The sequence below is a fragment of the Phascolarctos cinereus genome, unplaced genomic scaffold, assembly GCF_003287225.1.
Source record: "Phascolarctos cinereus isolate Bilbo 61053 unplaced genomic scaffold, phaCin_HiC Scaffold_4;HRSCAF=312, whole genome shotgun sequence".
Lineage (NCBI taxonomy): Eukaryota > Metazoa > Chordata > Mammalia > Diprotodontia > Phascolarctidae > Phascolarctos > Phascolarctos cinereus.
In genome coordinates, this window is record NW_027555847.1 from 307,021,115 (window position 1) to 307,042,841 (window position 21,727).

A 21,727-nucleotide genomic window follows, 5' to 3' on the forward strand; every position below is an offset into this window, starting at 1 on the left:
CCATTAGAGTTTGTATTTCTCTTTTTTGCGATTCACCATAGCAAGACACTTGAGCATGAAAGAATGAACATTCATTATTGGCGTATGTTAGCTGAACCTTATTCAGTGGGGAACCATTCCATCAAGATGATTGTGGGGAAAGGGAACCAAAGCAAAGCAATGCAGATAGAAGTCACATTATGAACACACATAATACACTTATCTATCCATGTATACACACACACACACACACACACACACACACACAAATGTGTGTATTTATATGTGTATTTGTAACAGCTCTCTTGGCCATAGTCTTAATGCTGGGTGATTCTCTGCTGATCAGGACAAAGGTGGTCTGTTATTCCAAGTTCATTTTTTAGTTTGCCATGTTATTAAATTCATTGTTGACCTTGATTTGTTTGTTTGTTTGAATTAATATCTTTATGTATTTTTTATAGAATTGGATTATAACTCAGAAGATCAAGGTTCTGGGATAACACTTAATATTACTTAGTTGTATGACTTTGGACCTTGACTCAATTTCTCAGTCAGTAAAATTAAGGAAGAAGGAGAACATACCTACATAAGTGGGATGATATGATGATAAAAATATGATTATTTTGGAAATATTTTGGGTTCTTTACTACACTGTTATATATCCCCAGATATTATTATAATTCTAATCCCAGCAGTGCATAGAAAATTTATTGCTGAGGCTGTACTATTGAGATTATAGTACTAATAGATAAAATCCCACTTCACCCAGTACATTAATCAATCCCTATTACTTTACGAGGTATGCTAACTCTCAGACTATTAGGGTCCCATTCAGTGCATAATAACTATAATTTATACATTAGAAGAATTAAAGAGATTGTATTCTTCATTAGAATAGACTTTAGGAGAGAGGATACCATTTAATTTGATGAGATCCAAAAGTGGGTGACTAAAACCAAAGCTCTTGCATTCTGGGTAGCCATTTGGTTACAGTGGTAGTAATAATTAATTGTTTCTGAATTAAGAACATCAGTTATACAGTTTACAGAACACTGCCTGTCACAACATAGCCATTCCAACTACATTTCAGTAGTAAGTTCTTTGAACATAGAGGAAAATGGTTTTCAATGAAATATTTAAAAATCAAATGCTGTGCATGTACAATATAATAACAAATGACAAAAAAGGTATTCTTTAAATGGTGATGTTAAAAACAGAACATTTAAGTAGTTTATATTTTCATCATATTGGTTTCAATTTAATGAAGTACTTATTATTGTAAGGCCACCTGATATTCACAAGCCAAGAGTCTAGGAATATTGGGATAAGAATGTTTAAGATTCAACTGATCAAATTATTTCATTGAACTTATTTTTTCCTCAGGAATTGCTTTGCAAAGCTAAAAACATTTTCTTAGAACATATAAGGTCATAGAAAATCAAGAGAGAGAAAAAAAGACACTGGTAACAAGGACCAGAAAATAATTAAATTGACAGAGAAGGACTATGAAACAAAAGATCATAAGGTTATGGAAAAGCTGTTGGAGTACAAAGAGTAAGTAAATAGTAACAGCAATTTATATTTATTTATATATTCTTCTTTAGCAACATTTATTCATTGATTTATTTGATCTTTATCAGCAGCTAAGTGGTGCAGTGCACCTATGCAAATAGGTTAATCTGATCCTTGGAGACTTGTAGTGAATGATTTTGACAGTTTCAGGCTCCAAAACAAAGAACTGATAGATGAAATGCAATAAGTAGATATTGAGTATCAATATTTTTCTTGTCAAACAGGACTATTAATATCAGTATGGGGGCTCATTTTGGCAGCTGAATGATTTTTACATTTATTATTTCCTGCAGAGAGGTGTACTATTGTGTTTCTTTTTTTATTATTTATACAAGTATACTTTGTATTTTGCACAATCTTTTGGCATTGTACTGTTTGTTGTTGTGGTGGTGGTGGTGATGGTGGAGTCAGGAAGACCTGAGTTCAAATCCAGCCTCAGACACTTGACAGCTGTGTGACCCTGGGCAAGTCACTTAACCCCCTTGCCTAGCAAAAAACCAAAAACAAAAAAATAATAAAACAACTCTATGAAGTGCAGGCAGCAAATGTTACCCTTATTTTAGAGTTGAGGGAACTCAGGGTCAGAGATGGTAAGTGAGTTTCTCAAAGTTCTATACGTGGTAGGGAAGAGTCCTGAATCCAGTGTTTTGTTTTGTTTTTCTCTTGAGGTCCTCAGCTTTTTCCCTATTATTCTTCCTATACAATTAGTTCATACAGAGGAGAAGAACAGATCAGAAAGCATATAGGTACAGAAAACAGGTTGAATATTTAAGAATATATTATTAATAAGAAAAATTAATTTCAAGTCAAGTCAAAAGCCTTTGTTAAGTGTCTATTTCTCAGGCACCATTCTAAACACTGGGGATACAAAGAAAGGCAGAAACATTCCCTGCTCTCAAAGAGCTAGTCTAATGGAAGAGATATAATGCAAACAACAATGTATAAACAAGATATAAACAGGATAAATTGGATATAGTCTCAGAGGGAAGGTAATAGTATTAATGAGGAATGGGTAATGTTTCATTGAGCTGAAATTTGAAGAAAGTCATGGAAGCCAAGAGGCAGAGATGACAAGTGAAAATTGTAAGCATGGGGGATAATCAGGGAAAATGGATCAAGTTGGGAGGGAGTGTCTTATGTAAGACATAGCAAGGAGGTCAGTGTCACGTAGGGGACAGTAAAGGAGTTAGATAACTAGTAGGAAGGAACCAAGGTACAAAGGGTCTTTAAAGTTAAAAAAAAAAAAGGATTTTATGTTTGAGTCTAGAAGCATAAGGAAGCCACTGAAGTTATGTTGAATGCTGGTAGAGGGTGGGGAGTGCGAGGGCATGATGTGGTCAGATTTGTGTTTTAGGAAGATCAATTTAACTAATAAATAGAGAATATCCTGGAATAGAGAGAGCTTTGAAGCAGGGAAACCAATCAAGAGGCAATTTCAGTAGTCCAAACCTTAGGGGACAAGGGCATGTACCAGGATGGTTGTGTGTCAGAGAAGGGCTATATATGAAATGTGAGTTCAGTTTGGGCATATTAAGACTGAAATATCCCCTGGTCATCCAGTCGGAAATGTCCAGTAGGCAGCTGGAGATGTGAAGCATGAATAATGAGGGAATTTTTCTTTCTAGAAGTTTTCAATCTGCATTTATGTAAAATGGCACCTTGGCATAACTAGGGTTGGAACGGAAGTCAAGATTTTCTTCTGAGTGAATTTATGTACCATCATAAGAACTTCAAATGCCAATGTTTTGAACTAATGTAAAAAAAGCAACACTTAAATTAAAGGACTTGAGATGGAATGAAAAAGCAGAAACAAACTATTGTGTGACCCAAACAAGACCATCCCAAAAAGTACAGTGGTCACAAATTAGGTGGAGGTAATATAAGAAAAGCCCAGGGATGTTTTAGATATCTAGAATTGACAAAAAACAACCATCACCACCACCACAACAACAAAGAGTACAATGCCAAAAAATTGTGCAAAATACAAAGTATACTTGTATAAATAGGAAAAAAAGAAACATAATAGTACACCTCTCTGCAGGAAATAATAAATGTAAAAATCATTCAGCTGCCAAAATGAGCCCCCACACTGATATTAATAGTCCTGTTTGACAAGAAAAATATTGGTACTCGATATCTACTTATTGCATTTCATCTATCAGATCTTTGTTTTGGAGCCTGAAATTGTCAAAATCATTCACTACAAGTCTCCAAGGATCAGATTAACCTATTTGCATAGTTATAATAACTCTCTCATATTTATTACCAATGAATAATAAATGCAGATTTTATCACCTATTTGAGCTCCTCTAGTAGATTATTGTCCCTAACAAGTTTGGGAATGATTTAGGATTAAAACTAAAAGTATCTGTAGACTGCAAATCTTATTTGGATACTAACCACTAAATCAATTCACTGGGAATAGAAATATCATGGTTCTTTATAGTCTATTCTGCTTCTAAGTGAAATTAAAACATCTGTGGAGTTCATTATTGTAATAGTTAAGGCATCCTAAGTTTAATGATGAGATACTATATCTAAGTGTGAAAATTTTCCTGATGTGCTGCCCAAAATATAGAAGTGTAACAGATAAGCTTTAAAAAGAGGTACTTTCATTTAACATGAAAGTTTTATCAACTATTTAGTTGACCTTGTATTTCCAATTAAATTTGTTTTCCATGGTTTTCAATTTCCAGTTACGTATTATTGATCCTATGCTTGTTAAGAGTTTGTTTACACAGACATCTCTGATCTCTTTCTCAGAAGTCCAAAGGGCCATTGATGAGAAGGCGCAGTTGACAAATCCAGACTTTTGATAATAGCAAGTTATGATGCACATTAGACTAAAATGAAATCCTATTGAATCTCATCGTATCATGGGTCTTGTGACTTTCTCTCTTTATGGACTAATAGAAGTAGAATAGGATATCCCATTTAGTTAGCTGTGTAACTTGGGAGAAGTAACTTTATGTCTCTGTGCCTTTTGGTCAATAAATAAACCAAGGACATATTTATTAGGCATCTTCTATTTGCCAGGCACTGTGCTAAGTATTGAGGAAATAAAGACAAAAAGTACCTTTTCCTGAGGAGCCTAAGAAAAGGGATACATCACATGCAATTAAAAGTAGACATGAAAATACATACAAATCAGATAATGAGTAACATTGGCCAGGAAGGCACTAGCTGCTAGCAGGCACAGTGTATAGAACACTGAGCCTGGAGTCAGGAAATCCTGAGTTCAAATCTGGCCTCAGGTACTTCCTCACTGTGTGACCCTGGACAAGTCACTTTCCCTCTATCTGCCTCTGTTTCCTCATTTGTAAAATTAATATAATAATAGTACCTACTTTATAGGGTTGTTGTGAGAATCAAAGGAGGTAATGATTATAACATACTGGCACAGTGCCTGGCACATAGTAAGCGTTATGTTAATATTAGCTAATAGCTAATCTTGTCTATCTGGAGGGAATGGAAAAGATTTCACATAGATCATAGCATGTAAGTTGAGAAACATGGATTCCAAGAGGCAGACGTGAGAAGTGAGTGCATTCCAGGGATGAATGTCCCTCAATGCAAAGATATGGGGACAAAAGATAAGATGTCATGTATGAAGGATAGTTAAGAAGGCCCAAATGGATGGACTATCCATGGAATGGAAGAGAGTAATAGGTAAGAGGGCTAAAAAAGTAGGATAGAACTAAGCTGTGTTGAGTATTATGTGCCAAAGAGAGGAGTTGATATTTGATCCTAAGGATAATGGGGAGGTTCTGGATTTATTAAGGAAGCAATAAGACTAGCATTTAATGAAAATCACTTATGGAGCTCTATGGAGGACGCATTGGAGAGGAGAAGAAATTTGAGGCAGATAAATTAGGAGGCTATAGTAATCTTCTATATAAAAGGCAATGAGTGTTGTAAATATTGTGGTGGCCACATGAATGAAGAGAAATTGAGAGATGTGGTGATAGAAACAGTAAGATTTTCAGCTGGAAGCCCTGAATGTCATTGCTAGTTTTTCTAACATGAAAAAATTAAGTCATTGCTTTATCTATAGCGACAGCCATGAAGTCATTTTAAGTCCATATCTTGTAGAAATAAAGTCATCTTCATAACAGAGATGATGGTCCAGGCAAGAATAGTTTCTTCTTTTCTCTCACTCTATAAAGACACAAGGGTTTGGATCACTAGTAAGTCAGTGGAACTAGGACTGTGTCTCTTCTTTGTATCACACACACTGATTATTTAGCATAATATTTTGTGCATAAATATTTAGAGAATGAATAAATGAATGACTGAATGGGTAAACAGTATTCAGTGAGAATAGTCTGGGCTGGAAATCTTGAATATTTTCTTTTTTTTTGGTGTTGTTATTGGCAAGATATGTGTTTCACTGCCTTTACTTTCTACTACATAAATACTAATCGTGAGACCCAATGCAGAAAGGTCCAGATTCCAAAATGAGAAAAAAAGAAATAAGATCAAAATTGTTTGACCAATGAGAATGGCATGTGGTAGTGTAGATAGATTAAAAAAAAAAACACCAGAAATCTAAAAGTTGCTTTTTGTGATGAAATGAATGGCAGAGAAGTTCATGCCAAAAATCCCATATTTGCTCATAGAGGAAGAGTGCTCTAAAATAATATCAGTTAATTTAGGGTTATTTGGTGCTATTTTTCATAATAATCTTATGATTTGAGCACCCAGCCTAAATCAGGTCTGCCTGCATGAATTACGCTTTATCATTAGGAGAACTGATGGAGTATTTTCAACAGCTTCTCTATGACCTAAGGGAACATCAGATATTTACTTGCTTACTTTCTTTTCAATACCATTTCCCCTGGTGATTAGCATATCTGTCTCTGTGTACTCGTTGGCACTTGACAGCTCTGGAAGCAGCTCAATGGATAGAGTACTGGGCCTGGAGTCAGAAAAACCTGAGTTCAAATGTGACCTCAGACACTTACTAGCTTCAAAAGCCTAGGCAAGTCACTTAATCCCTGCCTGCCTCAGTTTTCCCATATGTGAAATGAGGATTATGATAGTATTTGCCTCCCAGGGTTGTTTCAAGGATCAAATGAGATAATAATTAGCAAAGTGCCTGTCAAGTAGTAATTCTCCCTTGACCCCCAAAAACAGGCTTTGGACACTAATATTTGCATGTAGGTAGATGACATCCTGGTAAACTACTGTCTCAAGTTCATGGTGGGAGAGGAAGAGAGATAAGGCTATTGGAAATAATTTAATATTCCTTTCCTTTATTGAGCTGCCTCTGGGATTCCTTACTTCTAGACCAGATCAACAAACCACAGATTTTAAGAACAGATGTCCTATTTATTGCTACGGGTTCACCCTTAGGATGCACATAGAGTTACAACTGTCTCTACCCTTTGCTTCCTTCAGACTAACTGAACATGTGCTCCTAGATGTATGCCTGCCAGGCAGCACAGAATTCTAATTTAGTTGGCTAGAAGAACAGATGACATTGTAAGCTGTCCTCTGTTATAGGAGAGCAGTCACCTTATAAGACTGTCAATTCACTTGGAAACCATAAACAAGATTAATGCCTATGCCTAATGCCACCTACCTTTAAAAACAGGGTTGACGCTATCTGCCACAGATGGTTTGGGCATAGTCCAGTTTGGGGATGGAAATGATAACAAAAGACTCTTTCTGGTTGCTTAATTCTATGAAATTAATTCAAGAGTATGCCTTGTTTTGGATTATAGTGCTGGACACTCAAATTTTCTTTTCCTTTTTCCATTTCAGTGAAATTATTTGTATTTTAGGCTGAAGGGGAGAGGAGATGAGGACAAATCTGAATTCAGAATAACAAAGTCTGCATAATAGATTATTTAATCATAGGCAATGTAGTCTGACTATATCAAATTAGACTATCCAGATGTATGTCAATAAGTCAGTCAATAAGCATTTATTAAGCAAGTACTATGTGCCAAGTACTGCCCTAAACAATAGGATACAAAGAGAGACATACTAATAATTTAATAATAATAATAATAATAATAATAATAATAATAATAATGATAATTTCTGCCTTTAAAATGTTTAGTGTCCATTTTAATGGGGGGAGATAAGAAATGTGAAGTGGAGAATTAGGTTAGAACTACAAGTAGGTGGGCTTTACTGGATCATAAAATGCATGTGGGAGAGCAAAGTGTAAGAGGATTAGAAAATTAGGAAAGGCACAAATTACAAAGAGCTTTAAAATCAGTCAGGAATTTACATTTCCTAATGCAGGTAACAGGGAGACAATAGAGTGTATTAAGCCAAGGTCAGCATACTCATGTCTTTGCTTCAGAAAAATCACTTTGGCAACTGAGTAGGGACTGGTTTGAGTAAGGAGAGACATAAAGCAGTGAGACCATGGCTTTTGCTATAGTCTAGGTGAGAGGCATTGATGATCTATACTAGGATTCTGGTTCATGGGATGTGTAGGAGAGATGTAGTGAAGGTACAGACAGTAAGATTTGACCATGAATTGAATATAAAGGAGGGGAAAGTGAGGCATCAAGGATGACATCAAAGTTGTGACCTTAGGTGACTGGGAAGATGGTGGTATCCTTGACAGTAATAAGGTAATAAGGAAGTTTGGAGTGTGTGTGTGTGTGGGGGGGTGATAATGAGTTCTATTTTATACATGTTGAGTTTGAGATGCCTGTTCGACTTACAGTTTGAGATGTCAAAGAGGTAGTTGGTGAAGTGTAAGTGGGAGAGAGATTATGGCTAGATCTGAGAATCATCAGCACAGAAATAGTAATTGAAACCAGGGGAGTTGATGAGATTATCAAGTGAGATAGTATAAATCAAAAAGAAAAGGCCTAGGAGAGGGTCTTGGGAGGAGTAGTCATGAAATGGTTCTTTGAATCAGCATATGCAAAATATGCAGAATATGATTTGACATTTTGACAGCAACTTAAATGCTGTTAATGGCAATCTCGACTACAGAACAATGCAACTTGCTTCCAGTTTCTGAAGTGGTGACATATGTCTCTCAAAGTGTACATTGTTTTGGAGCTAAAAAAAGTTGAATTATTTCAAAGGGAGTTATCACATAGATCAGAAAAGCCGTACATTTCCCCTCTAGAGAATATGAGATTTCATGCTGAATAAACAAACAATTTGATGTTTTTCTTGTGAAATTCCTCCTAACTGAGCAGAGGCTGCAAAAGAGATGTCACTCTTTATTCCCACCTGTTTCTATTTTACTGCTTCCAGAATATTGCATTAAGCATCCAGCAAGTTCCCTTTATGGAGGACCTATCTGTAACTCTTCCAGACCACCTTGCTATTGAAATGTACACTTTGCATCTTCCCGAGTTCAAATGTAGGAGCTTCATCTTTCTTGCTTAATAACTTAGCCTCTTTGTGGCTGATTGTCCCATTCTTCTTAATCAGGACTCACTAGGCCCTGGTGGCCATACTTCTCTAAAATAAGGTTACACTACCAATGTTTCTCTCTATACAACAGGGGTACTTAACCTGGGATCCATGAACTCTTTAAAAAAATAACTTTCAATATTTTTAGTTTTCTTTGCAATCCCAGGTATTTGATTTCATGGACTTAAAAATATTGTTCTGTGAAAGGGTCCATACACTTTACCAGAAGGGATCAATAATACCAAAAAAAAAAGTTAAGAATCTCTTTTCTAGAGTTTTAAGGAGAAGCTATGGGCAAACTGTGATGGCCCATACAACTGCAGTTCATCTCACAGATGAACCCCGAAGAGCCATGTAGACAGAAATTAACACTCAGATACAAGTACTGAGTTCAGTGCTTGCTTGGCCACAGCTGTGATCCTGAGGATCATTCTACTACCCATGCCATGGAAGTAACAACAGCTGAGGAAGAAAGAGAAGACCCAAGCCCAAAGGGAAAGAGGAACAAAAAAAATTAGAATTCCTCCTTAACTTTTTATTCTCAATAATGAAAATATTTATCATCCTACCTAACCCAAAAAGTACTGGCCTTAGAATTAGGAAGGCCTGAATTCAAAACCTTCTTCTTACAGTTATTGGTGTGGCCCTGGAAAAGTTCCTTAACTTCTCAGAGTGTTTCCTTATTTATAAAATGATGGGGTTAGACGACATGGTCTTTAAGAGCTGTTCTAGCTCTAAACCTATTATCCTATAACAAATACTTCCCTCCTACCTTCAAAAGACCTTTCTTTCATGTTCTTACCAAAACAAAGGGGCAGGACTCCTTCTCCCTTCATGATATATGCTATTGATCCTTAAGGATTGTTATCCTTACTAACCTATATTTTCTGGCCAGTTCTCCTCCCCAAACCCCCACTCTGTCTAGATTCCAACTTCTCTTTAACTCTTAATGGAAGGTACAACCGGTTTAAAAAAATGTAGATGTTTCATTGATGTATTATAGTTTTGCATTGTAGTCAACTTTGCATATAATGAACCCCTCCCCCATAAACTCTTTCTTCTAAGAAATGGAAAAAAAATAAGCAAAACCAACCAATAGTGACTGCATCTCACTGTGTGTGTGACATGTGTACCTGCAATCTCCCCAAAAAAATAATTTTTATGAGATTTAGAAATTAGAACTAGAAAATCTCTTACCTGGCAATGCAAAGACAATTTTAAAGATGAAGGAAATGAGGAGGCCTAGAAAGGTTAAGTGACTTGCCAGTGGCCAAACAGGTAGTAAATTCCTGAGCCTGTATTTAAAACCGGGGCCTCTGACTCTTGAACATAGGGTCATCAGATCACAGATTTAGAGCTACAAAGAATCTTATGGGTCATCTAGTGCAACTCTCAAATTTTACACATTAGATATTAAGGCCAGGAGAGGTTAAATTTTCCCAGTAAGCATGGCTATTGTCTTTGTTAGCATTCCCCAAGACTTCTTTCTACTTCAGCACCAGATCACCTGTAATGAATTTTTATATTCTTTTACCAGATGGAAGTTGAAAAGATGCTAGAAAGGTAGACCTCCCAACTCCCCATAGGCTACCAGGTGCATTATGAGACCTTATATCCTTACAACTAAACTGATTCTTGTCCAAGACTATCTAAATTACTCTATTGCAGAGCTAGTTTATCCCCTTGGAAACTGGCACAATAAAGATGGATTCCTCTGCAATAATCACAGACTTCAGTATTTTCACCCACATAGTGTATTGTTTTTCTGGCCTGGAGCTTTATTCCTGCTAGTTCTCATACTCTAATATTTACTGTCACACCTGTGGGTGATCTGGCCTAGGGAGAGAACAAACAAAAAGACAAAACTTGGGAATATTGATGTGATTGGGAGCACTGAACTCATGGAAGTGAGCTCATTCCCTAGCAATGAGCCACCTATTTCTCTTTCTATGAGAGCTTTTGTATTTAATAGCTTCTTCCTCCAGGTTAAATCTTCCTCTGGATAGGTCAGTAGACAATACTGAGTCCCATTTCTTAAGTCTTCCCTGGCTTATTTACTTTTCAGGCTGCTCATGTTGTGCATCCAAATTCCACTGGGGTAACTGAGATTCATGGAGAGATTTGTACCATATCCACACATCCCCTTTCCCATCAGGTTCTTGCCCATAAAGATGCAAATGGCAATATTAAAACAGCAACAGTGTGAATCCAGCAAAAACGAAGAAGGTGCCTAAAACTCTCATCATTTATGAATACTACTGAGTTAATTGCTCAGCTGTCTTTCCTTGTCAGAAACTCCATTGCATTAGGAAAACAAATCAGCCATCTAGCTATTAAGTCTGAGCAACAGTTTATGGTGTTTGTTAAAAGAATTAAAGAGATCATTTGTTTTCATGTTTATCAGTTAGCATCTCTACAGAGGTGTGCCCTCTCCACATGATTTATGTTTCTGGGCCTTGCCACTGTTTTGACTGCAGAAAAAAAAAAAGAAGAGATATTTGAATTCTGAAGGTTTGAAGTTTATCTGGCATTAGACAATCCACAAGCTGAATCAGAAAGTGGTATTTTCTTGTCAAAATACTGCCTCTAGAAGTTGAGGATGAAAACATTTCTCTTGAAAATAGAAAGAAAAATCAAGTCGAACATCTGACTTTCATATATGATTGCAATGCTGCTATTGCTATGTGGCAGTTGATATTTTAGGCATGGAGATGACAGATGGGTAGAATTGTACAGTTACACTCAGGGGCCATAGTTCCTTGGTATAAATGGCATGAGTGAGCTTCTTATGTCTTTTGGTGACTGGCTATTTTAACGATCCTGCTTATAATTTTAGTTGTAGCTATGCTTAAAAGATAGAGAAAACTTTTTCTTGCTTTTTATATAAGCCAAATTGAGACAGCTTTATCCTAGTGCTGACTTTGAATAATGAATTTTGGGCAGAATTCTCAATTCAAACAGAAGTCCAGGCAAATAGCATTAGAAATGTTGATGGTTTCAGTAATTAACAAAAAATGTTAATACCTGCAAATAATAGTTAAGTGACAAATTTAGTGCTTCCCTACCTAGTTGACCTTCCTTGATAAGAGCAAAGGTAACAGTTGCCCTGGAATTGCTGCTGCTTCTTTTTCTTCTTCTTCTTTTTTTAACATAGCTGATGAATGTCACATTTGGAATGGTGAAATAAATGATCTATAAAAGAGTGATATATTTGGAGAGGTTATGAAAAGGCTTTGGTCACACCTTACAATGAGTTCAGAATTCTTTGTTATCACCTGATTGTTCTTCTACTGCCAGAGTCTGCATTCCTCTCTTCCATGACAGGGATTGATGAACTAAGTTTTGTCTACATGATATGCTGCATTATTTATGTACAGCAGCTGAATTCTGTCTTTCAGGGTGTCCTTTGCTGTAATCCAAATCCCTGCAATTTTCTGGGAAAGAATCTTATATGATTATAAAATATATGGTATACAAATATGATTTTTAATGATTCAAAACAGTATATAGGATGTGTTCCCATTTTTGGAGCAGTAATATTCTTTCAATAAATTCAGAAATAACTAGGGTACTTTCAAATATAGGATTGGCTTCCAAGACCATGACTAAGAGTTCAAATGATTAGTTTAATGAATGGCAAAAAGGCAGGAATACATATGTGTATATATACATACACACACACACACACACACACACACACATATATATATCCATTTGTATGTCCATATATCCATTTCTTTATTTACAGTATTTGATCATAGACTTAGAATGGAAAAGGACCTCAAAGATCTTCTAGTCCAACACCTTTACACTAATACTTTTCCTACTATAACATTATATATTTCATTACCTATATTGACATGCTTTGTTGCTGCATTATTTTCTCAGGGTCTTCAGAGCTGGAATACAATGCATAGCAGAAAGAGTATTCATTGTAAAAGTAGACCTGTGTCAAATTTTAACTCTGATGTTTGCTCTCTGCCTGACTGTGAGCAAGTGCCTTATCCTTTCTGTGCGTCAATCACCTCTTCTGTAAACTGATGAGGACAGATAACATCTCAGGTGCCTTCCAGGCTTATAGCTAATATTGTTCATGAGTAGAAATGAGGGTTTTAATAAGTAGAACCAGGGTTGTTGTAAGGACAAACAAGATAGGATAGGCAAAGCACTTTGAAGATTTTAAATTGCTACAGAGTAGTTAAATGGTGCATAGGGGGGCATAGTTCCTTAGTATAAACGGCATGAGTGAGCTTGTTATGTCTTTGGGTGACTGACTAATTTAATCATCCTGCTCATAATCTTAGTTGTAGCTATGCTTAAAATGGAGAGCAAAAGTGAATAAGGAAGTCATAAGTTCATCTCTGGCCTTAGATACTTATTGGCAATGTGACTCTAAATCATTCACTGAACTTCTGTCTGCCTCAGTTTCCTCATCTGTAAAACTGGGTTATAATAGCTCCTACTTCAAAAGAGTGTTTAGAGGGAAGATGAAATTAATTTTTGTAAAGTACTTCGCAAACCTTAAAGTATTATATAAATGCTATTATTATAACACTACAACTAATTAGTTGTCATAGTAGCAGTCAACTAAAATGACTAAGCTGAGATTGGGAAATGATTCTTGGGGACAACAATTTTGATTCTGCCCATTTGTAACTTTGGGTGGTGGGTAGCTGAATTATAAAGGAAACAATTTTTCAATACTTTACTTCCTACATAACAATGACCACATGGGAGAATGCATCAGTGGCTGGATCTAGTTAGGTTACTCCTAGAGTAGAAAAAAAGGCTTAACAATAGCTCTATCATAGCAATTATGTGCTATAGCCTTATATGGTCATAAAAGTTATGCCACACCATCACCATCCTCATGTCAAATTGAACAAGAATGTTTGGGATACACACATACACACACACACACACACATGCACACACAAACACACATATATATGTATGTATGTTTATATGTATGTGTATGTAGATAAATTTTATTTTATGTAGCCAATCATTTTGTTTTAGATTATGCATGTATATGTACATACATGCATATATATATACATATATACTCACACAATACACCTAAATGTGTGTTTATGTATATATATATATATGTATGTATGTATATATATATGTATATATATATACACAAACACACACATATATATATACATACACATAAATATATATTCATTTGGACAATTGTTAAATTATATTCTTCAGAGTCTCTGAGGGCTGCCAATTTTCATAGTGTTGTATAGGTTTTCTTCTAATTATTAAAATGTTAGTGGCAGGAAACATGGTACTGCTTTTTAGCCTGATTTATTTGGACTGATGTCAAAGAGCTAACATTTTATGATGTTTTTGTCATTTTCAAAGCATTTTTATCACATTAAACCTGTGATGTATAGGGTCCAAATATTATTGCCCCCACATTTCAAGTGAAGAAAGTGAGGATTAGAGAAATGAATGAATGTTTACAAATGTCAGAGGTTGAGCCTAAAGCTGATTAACCTGATTATAACTTTTATTTTGTTGGGGTGTGTGTGTGTGTGTGTGTGTGTGTGTGTGTGTGTGTGTGTATGTTTTCTATTATACCAAGACTAAATGATATGAAGATATATATGTTTTGTGAAAAATTAATTGATGCCTGAAGACAAAATATTGATTGAAAGTTTGTGTTTAGGTCTTTGGCATTTGAGAGTGCCACTGACCTCTTTTGTTAAAATGCTAACATTAATAATAAAGTGATTAATTACTCAGAAAAAAAGTTTTTGTTTAATCCACAATGTATCTAATAGGTAGTGTAGCAGTTAAAATTAAGAGCTTTTCTTGTTTCTGAAGTTTGAGGCATCTGAAAAAACTAGGTAGACAGAAAGATTTTTTTTTAATAATTGAAAGTAGCATGACACTAAGATTGAAATGGGAAATAGGAGAGACAAAAATTAAATCTTTATTTCAGAGAGAAGCTTGGTGTCATTAAAAATATCATACAGTTTTAAAAAACACAGTCCAGGTTGTTCTCTTCCTACAGTTTGACACAGGCTTACTGGTCATTTGGAGTTTCTGTCCTAAATATACCTACTTACTGACAAGCTCTATGTGATGTCCATCAGATAACAAACATTTTTCAAACATTTGTATTAACTTAGGTAATTAAGCAAATTAAGCAAAACTCTTTAAAATACCAAAACAATTAAGTTATTATGGTGATCTCACAGGTGAGAAATTGATGGAGTTATGATAGAAGCAAGAAGGTAGATTAGGAAATATTTTAAAAGTTGTATGGGGGAGGGAAGTGACCTGTGAGGGAATTGTCAATTAAAGAAACCCCAGTTAAGAAGGAAATTCTGCAATTCAAATCCCTAGAGTTAGTTGGAGCACTGAAAAATTAAATAACATGCTTCCCATCCCACATCCAACATGTTTCAAAGGCCCTTCTTATTCCCAAGTCTTTGTGATTCCAAGATTACCTATCCATTCACTATGCCCCATTATTGTCACTATAAACAAAGTAAATAATTTATCAAACAAAAAGCATTTATTAAATAACTACAACACTCTACTCTCTGTGCAAATTATTTCAGAAAGGAGTGCTAATAATTGAGGGACTAAGGAAAGGTTTCAAGTAGAAGGCAGAATATGAGCAGAACCTTGGGCAGACATGAGGAGAGGGAGAGCCTGGACAATGTTATAGAGGTTCAGGTAGTATATAGAATGTAAGGTACAGAGAATAAAATTTAAGAACATGTGGTATAGAAGTTTTGTGAAACCAGTATGGAAATATAGGTTGGTTCCATTTTGTGAAGGACTTTAAATGAGATAAAAAAGAGGATATATGTACGTCTATATCTATCTATCTATTTTTTTCTGACAAAGTGTTGAGAGGAGATAGATCTGAAAGATATTGAAGAGACAGAGCAATAATGCTATGAGAAAAGAATGGTGAGACAGACTGATGAGATTCAAGACTGAGAACCTAGATGAATAGAAGGATAGTGGTGACCTCAAATGGAATAGGGGATTTTAGAGGAAGGTTTGAGAAAAGATAAAGTATTCTGTTTTAGACATGTTGAATTTGTAATGCCTATGAAACACCCAGTTTGAAATGTGTAAAAGACTGTTGTTATTGATGCATAAAAGGATCTCAGAAGAGAGACAAGGCTTCAATGTACCAATCCTCAAATTATTTCCCTGTTTAAAGTTAATTGTAGCTTCCAAAGGGACTATAATCAACTAACTTCTTTACTATTGTTTTCTCACAATGATTCCTAACTTAAAAAAAATGAAAAACCTTATTTTAAATAAAAACTGTCCTTGACATCCAAATAATATTATTTATATATTATATTATATTATAATATTACATATTATTTTAAATTGAATGAGAAAATATATGACAGCAAACTGCTGCCATTAATTCTTCATTCTTTCACGTGAATTTATATTTTATTAATCACCAAAACAATTATGGAAATGAGTCATGTATATACCTGTGGAATATCTTATTTATCCCTTGCACAGGATATATGTTTGCTTATTTATCATACCGAGTCACACTTCATATATGTGTGTATACATGTATATATGTATATGTGTATATGTGTGTATATGTATATGTAGGTGTGTGTGTGTGTGTGTGTATGTATATATATATATATTTAAAGCTAAAATATCAAAATAGCAAGTGCTTAAAATTCACTGATATACCAGTTAAAATAACTCCTCAAACTTCAGGAGTTCTAGGCACACAGGTATGAATCAATATTCTAGATCATTAGCCAATCCAACTATGGTTTTAATTGATCCACAAAAATAATAATTGCAGTATTTTCAGAGATAATGGGACTTTTATACCTTCTACGATATATTTCAGATGAAAAACATGATCATTAACTCAATAAGTTAATTTTCATTCTTTATGGATGGTTAAAACATCATATTTTAATATTATGATTATGCTCTTCACAACACCATTAATTTGTACCTTAAAAGCACAACTTCAAATGAAATTTTATAGGGAGCAAGGAGTCCTTAACAATGAAATTGCAAAGAAAACATATTTCTCATTAGCTAAAATCTTAACTAAAAAGGCTTCATATAGCTATGAAGGGATATGAGGCTATAATAAGGCTAATTTGGATTTTGTATATAGGCAGAGGTCTAAGTATGTGGCAACTAGGCATACCAAGTTATCAAATAGTGCTGCTGAAATTTGTAGTCAGAGATTACAGGGAAACAACAGATGGACATGGTGCTGTGTTATGGACAAGAAGTTAGTAACATCTTGGCAAGAGGAATTAATTCTCTATCCGGAAATCTTTTCATTTTAATTTTAAGATTCAGCTAAAGATAATGAAAACTTAAATAAATTTGAACAATGATTCATTTTTGTTGTGTTTTCATGCTTTTTGTTTTATATGATATTTAGAGCTTAGAATGTTCCTATGTACCTCCACTATGATACAAACTTTCCTTTACTAAAAAAAAAAGTTAGATAAAAAGGAAAAGGATTTCAGCAAAGCTATTTGACATATATATTGAGCCTGGTGGAATAGCCAGATTCTTATACCTATAATTTTCCCATGTCTTGAGTTAATGAAAGGCAATGAGTTTCTCATTTGGTCATTATAATTTTACAACATTCATTTTCGTGTCATTGTTCTTTTTGTTTATGTTGCTATAGTCATTGTATATGTTGTTTTTATACCTATGCTGGTTTCTTTTTGCATCAATTCATATATCCTCCCATATTTCTCTTACATCTTTAAATTCATCATTTATTATGATCCAGTAGTACTGAATTGCACTCATGTTCAGTAATTTCTTCAGGTATTCCCAGATCAAGGAGTGACTACTTTGTTTTAACCTCTTATTTGAGTATTTGAAAAAGTACTGTTATGAATATGTTGGCATACTGGAACCTTTCTGTCTTTGATTTCCTTGAGACACATGTCGGTCAGTAGAATTGCTCAGTCAAAGGATCATAGGTCATACATTCAGAGCTTGAAAGGACTTTAAAATTCATTAACTTTGTTACTTTACTGATGAAGAAACTGAGGCACAGAGTTTAAGCTATGTGCCCAAGGTCACACATCTATTAATAATCTGAAGTAAGATTTGAATGCAAATCTTCCTGACTACAAATACAGGTCTTTATGCACTATGCCACCTAGCTGTGTCAGCTAATAGGAAATTTTATTCACTTTATTTAACTATATTTTCAAAATGTTTTCTTGGTTGGTTGGATGGATTCACAGTTTAACCAATAATGTTGGTTTGTTAATCCTTCCAGGGTTGGCTATCTCTGTCTTTTGTCATTTCTGTGAATTTTCTTGGGGGAAGGTAAATCCTCTAAGTTGTTTCAACTTAAATTTCTCTTTAAATTGGTGATTTTAAACAATCTTTCACATGGTTGTTAAGAGTTTAGAATTCTTCTTTTGAAAATGGCCTGTATCCTTTGGCCATTTATACATTATGGAATAGTTCCAAATTTGATTCTTTAATTCTCTATATCTTAGATGCTCATCTCCATGGTAATGAAAATTCACATCTGGTTATGGGCAGATTGTAACAAATAACCAATGAAAACCTCTAAAAAAGAACAGGAATAAAGATTTCATTATACAAATCCTTTGTATGACAGAAAGGGAAGATGGATTGACCATATAGCAAAAGTAAAGGATGACAAACATATGAATAGAATACTCCATCAGTGAACTTCAAATGTCTGTAATAATTAAAGGAGGCCTCTGGCATGTTGAATAGACTGCCAGTGATGAACTTTTAGGGAGGCATGGACAAAAGTCAGAGACGATGGATAGACATAAGAGTGATTATGATCTGCACCATTGGAGGGAACTCCTAAATTGAGATGAAATGTATTTAAGTGTAACTTGGATATTAGACCATTTTGAAAGATATCCATGCAGCCACCAGATGGTGCAGTGGAGACAGCACTGGCCCTGTAGTTAGGAGGACTTGAGTTCAGATCCAGCCTCAGATACTTGATTTTTCCTAGTTCTCACCTAGTTCTAGATTCATTTATTTGATTTGTATGAACTCTTTTCTATTTCACGCATTTGAAAATTAATGTGCTATCTCTTCTATCCTTTGTTTAAAAATTCTACCAATGGGCATGGAGTTATAGTTGTGAAAAATGCCACCTTTTTTTTCTATTTTTTAAATATGCTACTTTTACATTTAAGTCTGATGCTCACTTGGGACTGTTGTGGTACATGGTGTAAAATTCTGGCTTAAATTTATTTTTGACCTGCTTCTTTCTGCTTTTCCTAATAGTTCCTCTCAAATAGAAGCCTTTGCTGAGTAGTTTATGTTCTCATGTTCATTGAATACAGTTATTGAGTTTGATTTGTTTATTTATTTGATCTATTTCTATCTTTTTTTTTCAACCAGTACCAAAAAGTATTGATGATTATTAATTTATAATATAATTTGTGTTGTGGAAGTGCTATTCTCCCCTCATTCCTCATTTTTTTTCCTCTGCATCATTGATGAGAACTCTTGGATCAACAAGAGAGAAGATCCATTTGAATACTTAAATATTATTGTTCCTAGGATTTATTTAATTGTTTACATGATATTGATTAGAGATATTGACTTAGAATTTTTTTCTCTGTTTTGTCCCACTGTCTTTTAGGTATAAGGACCACATGTGTTTCATGTAAAATAATTTGGTAATATGTCTATTTCACAATTTTGGGAAATGGTTTGTATAATATAAGTATTAGTTGCTCATTAAATATTTGAAGGGTTTTACACATAAATCTATTTTGACCAGGTCTTGTTGTTATTGTTTTCCTTTACTAATTATTCCAAGGATCATTTTATTTCATTTTGGGTCATGGAAAAGAAGATAACGACATTTTGGGGAGAGAAGCCAAATATTCCACCTACAGGAATTTCTTCACTTTAATTTTAGATTCAGCAAAGGTGATGATTACTGAGAACAAGCCAGGCATTGATTTAAAAAAAAAAAAAGAAAGACATACACACACTATTGTCCAGGTACAAACCTGCTTCTTGGAAGAAGAAAACAATGAGAATTTTTGTTTTTGTTTTTTTAAATTTTAGTGCAAGGCATGAAAGAAGCATAGATCTAGAGTCTGATACTTCATAGATCATAAGATTAAGAATTGAAAAGACTTTAGAAATCATCTAATATTGCACCTCTTTCATTTTACAAATGAGAAAACTGAAGCCCAGAGACATTAAGTGAATTTTCAATGGTTACTCAGAAAGCAAATAGCAGAGGCAATTTTTGATCCAAGGATTTCTGATTTTAAATCCTGTATTTTTTTTGACCCACTGTTACCTTACTTATGAGCCACTGTTGCGATTATAATATTTACTAAACGCCAAATATATGCAAAGCACTACAATTTGTGCTTGTGAAGTTTAAATGAAACATGGCCCTTGACCTCATGGAGTTTACAGTGTAATAGGATGATATCAACCAACACAGATTACTACAGTACACATTATATAAGTGCATTAAACCATTATAAAAGAAATGTAAGGTGGAAGGAAGAAGATCATTAAAATAGGAGACTTTAATTCAATTCTACAATCATCAAGAAACTACAAAGAGCAAACTACTTTGATAGTAATTTTTACTTTGGTAGGCGTGATGGAATATTTGCTGGAGGAGGTGGTTTGAGTTGAGCTCTAAATTCAGCAATTCAATTCAGAAAAAAAATAGGTTCTTAGTACTTGAAAGATATTTTAAATTATTGGTACCACTTTAATTACCTTGTATTTATTTTGTATTTATTCTCCACCTATTTGTTTATATGGCCATGTTGTACCCCCTGATATGATGTAGGCTCCTTAAGAGTCAGGAATTTTTTAATTGTTTTATTTGTATCCTGATCATCTAGCACAATACCTGGCACATGAAGCATACTTAATAAGTGTTTTATAGCTCTTCTCTTCCATAGAGGTTCTGAGGTCAAAATGAAGTTCAATCCCTTTGTGACCTCTAACCAAAGCAAGAACCACAAGAGGCATTTAAATGCCCCTTCCCACATATGTAGGAAAATTATGTCCTCCTCTTTCTAAGGAGTTGAGACAGAAGTACAATGTCCGCTCCATGCCCATTCGAAAAGATGAAGTCCAGGTTGTTCGAGGACACTACAAAGGACAGCAAATTGGTGAGGTAGTTCAGGTTTACAGAAAGAAATATGTGATCTACATTGAGCATGTGCAGCGGGAGAAAGCTAATGGTACAACTGTCCATGTGGGCATTCATCCCAGCAAGGTGGTTATCACAAGGCTAAAACTGGACAAAGATCTCAAAAAGGTCCTTGAGCAAAAAGCCAAATCTCGCCAAGTAGGAAAGGAAAAGGGCAGATATAAGGAAGAAACTATTGAGAAAATGCAAGAGTAAAAAATTACATGGCTGTAATTAAATTTTTAGAATGAACAAAAAAAAATAAGTGATTTATAATTGGTTGATAATTTGACTGGCTGGATTTGGATTGTGTCATTTGTTTTATGTCCACTAATACCATAACACATATTAACATGTCAACTTCTCAGCCCCCTATGCCCAATGGCTCTGAATAATTTGATGCTAGTCTTCCCATATACCATTTTGGGCCTATGTGCCCAGGGATATGAATCTTACATAGCAGTGCATGTTTAGTAATCAGTCCTAATGGTTTCTGCTATTCTCTGGGGGGTAAACTGCCACTGCTGTATTGTTCCCTCTTCTGATAGTTTTCTAAGCTCTTTTTGAGAATTTCTTATGAGAATTCATTAG

The 21,727-nt window shown here is 34.7% G+C and overlaps 1 protein-coding gene and 1 pseudogene across 1 annotated transcript in view; both read left to right on the top strand.

Moving 5' to 3' along the window:
* The window catches only part of EDIL3 (EGF like and discoidin domains 3), a 579,426-nt gene that overhangs the window by 100,552 nt on the left and 457,147 nt on the right, over positions 1–21,727 (top strand).
* LOC110222811 (large ribosomal subunit protein uL24 pseudogene) lies at positions 20,915–21,383 on the top strand (annotated as a pseudogene).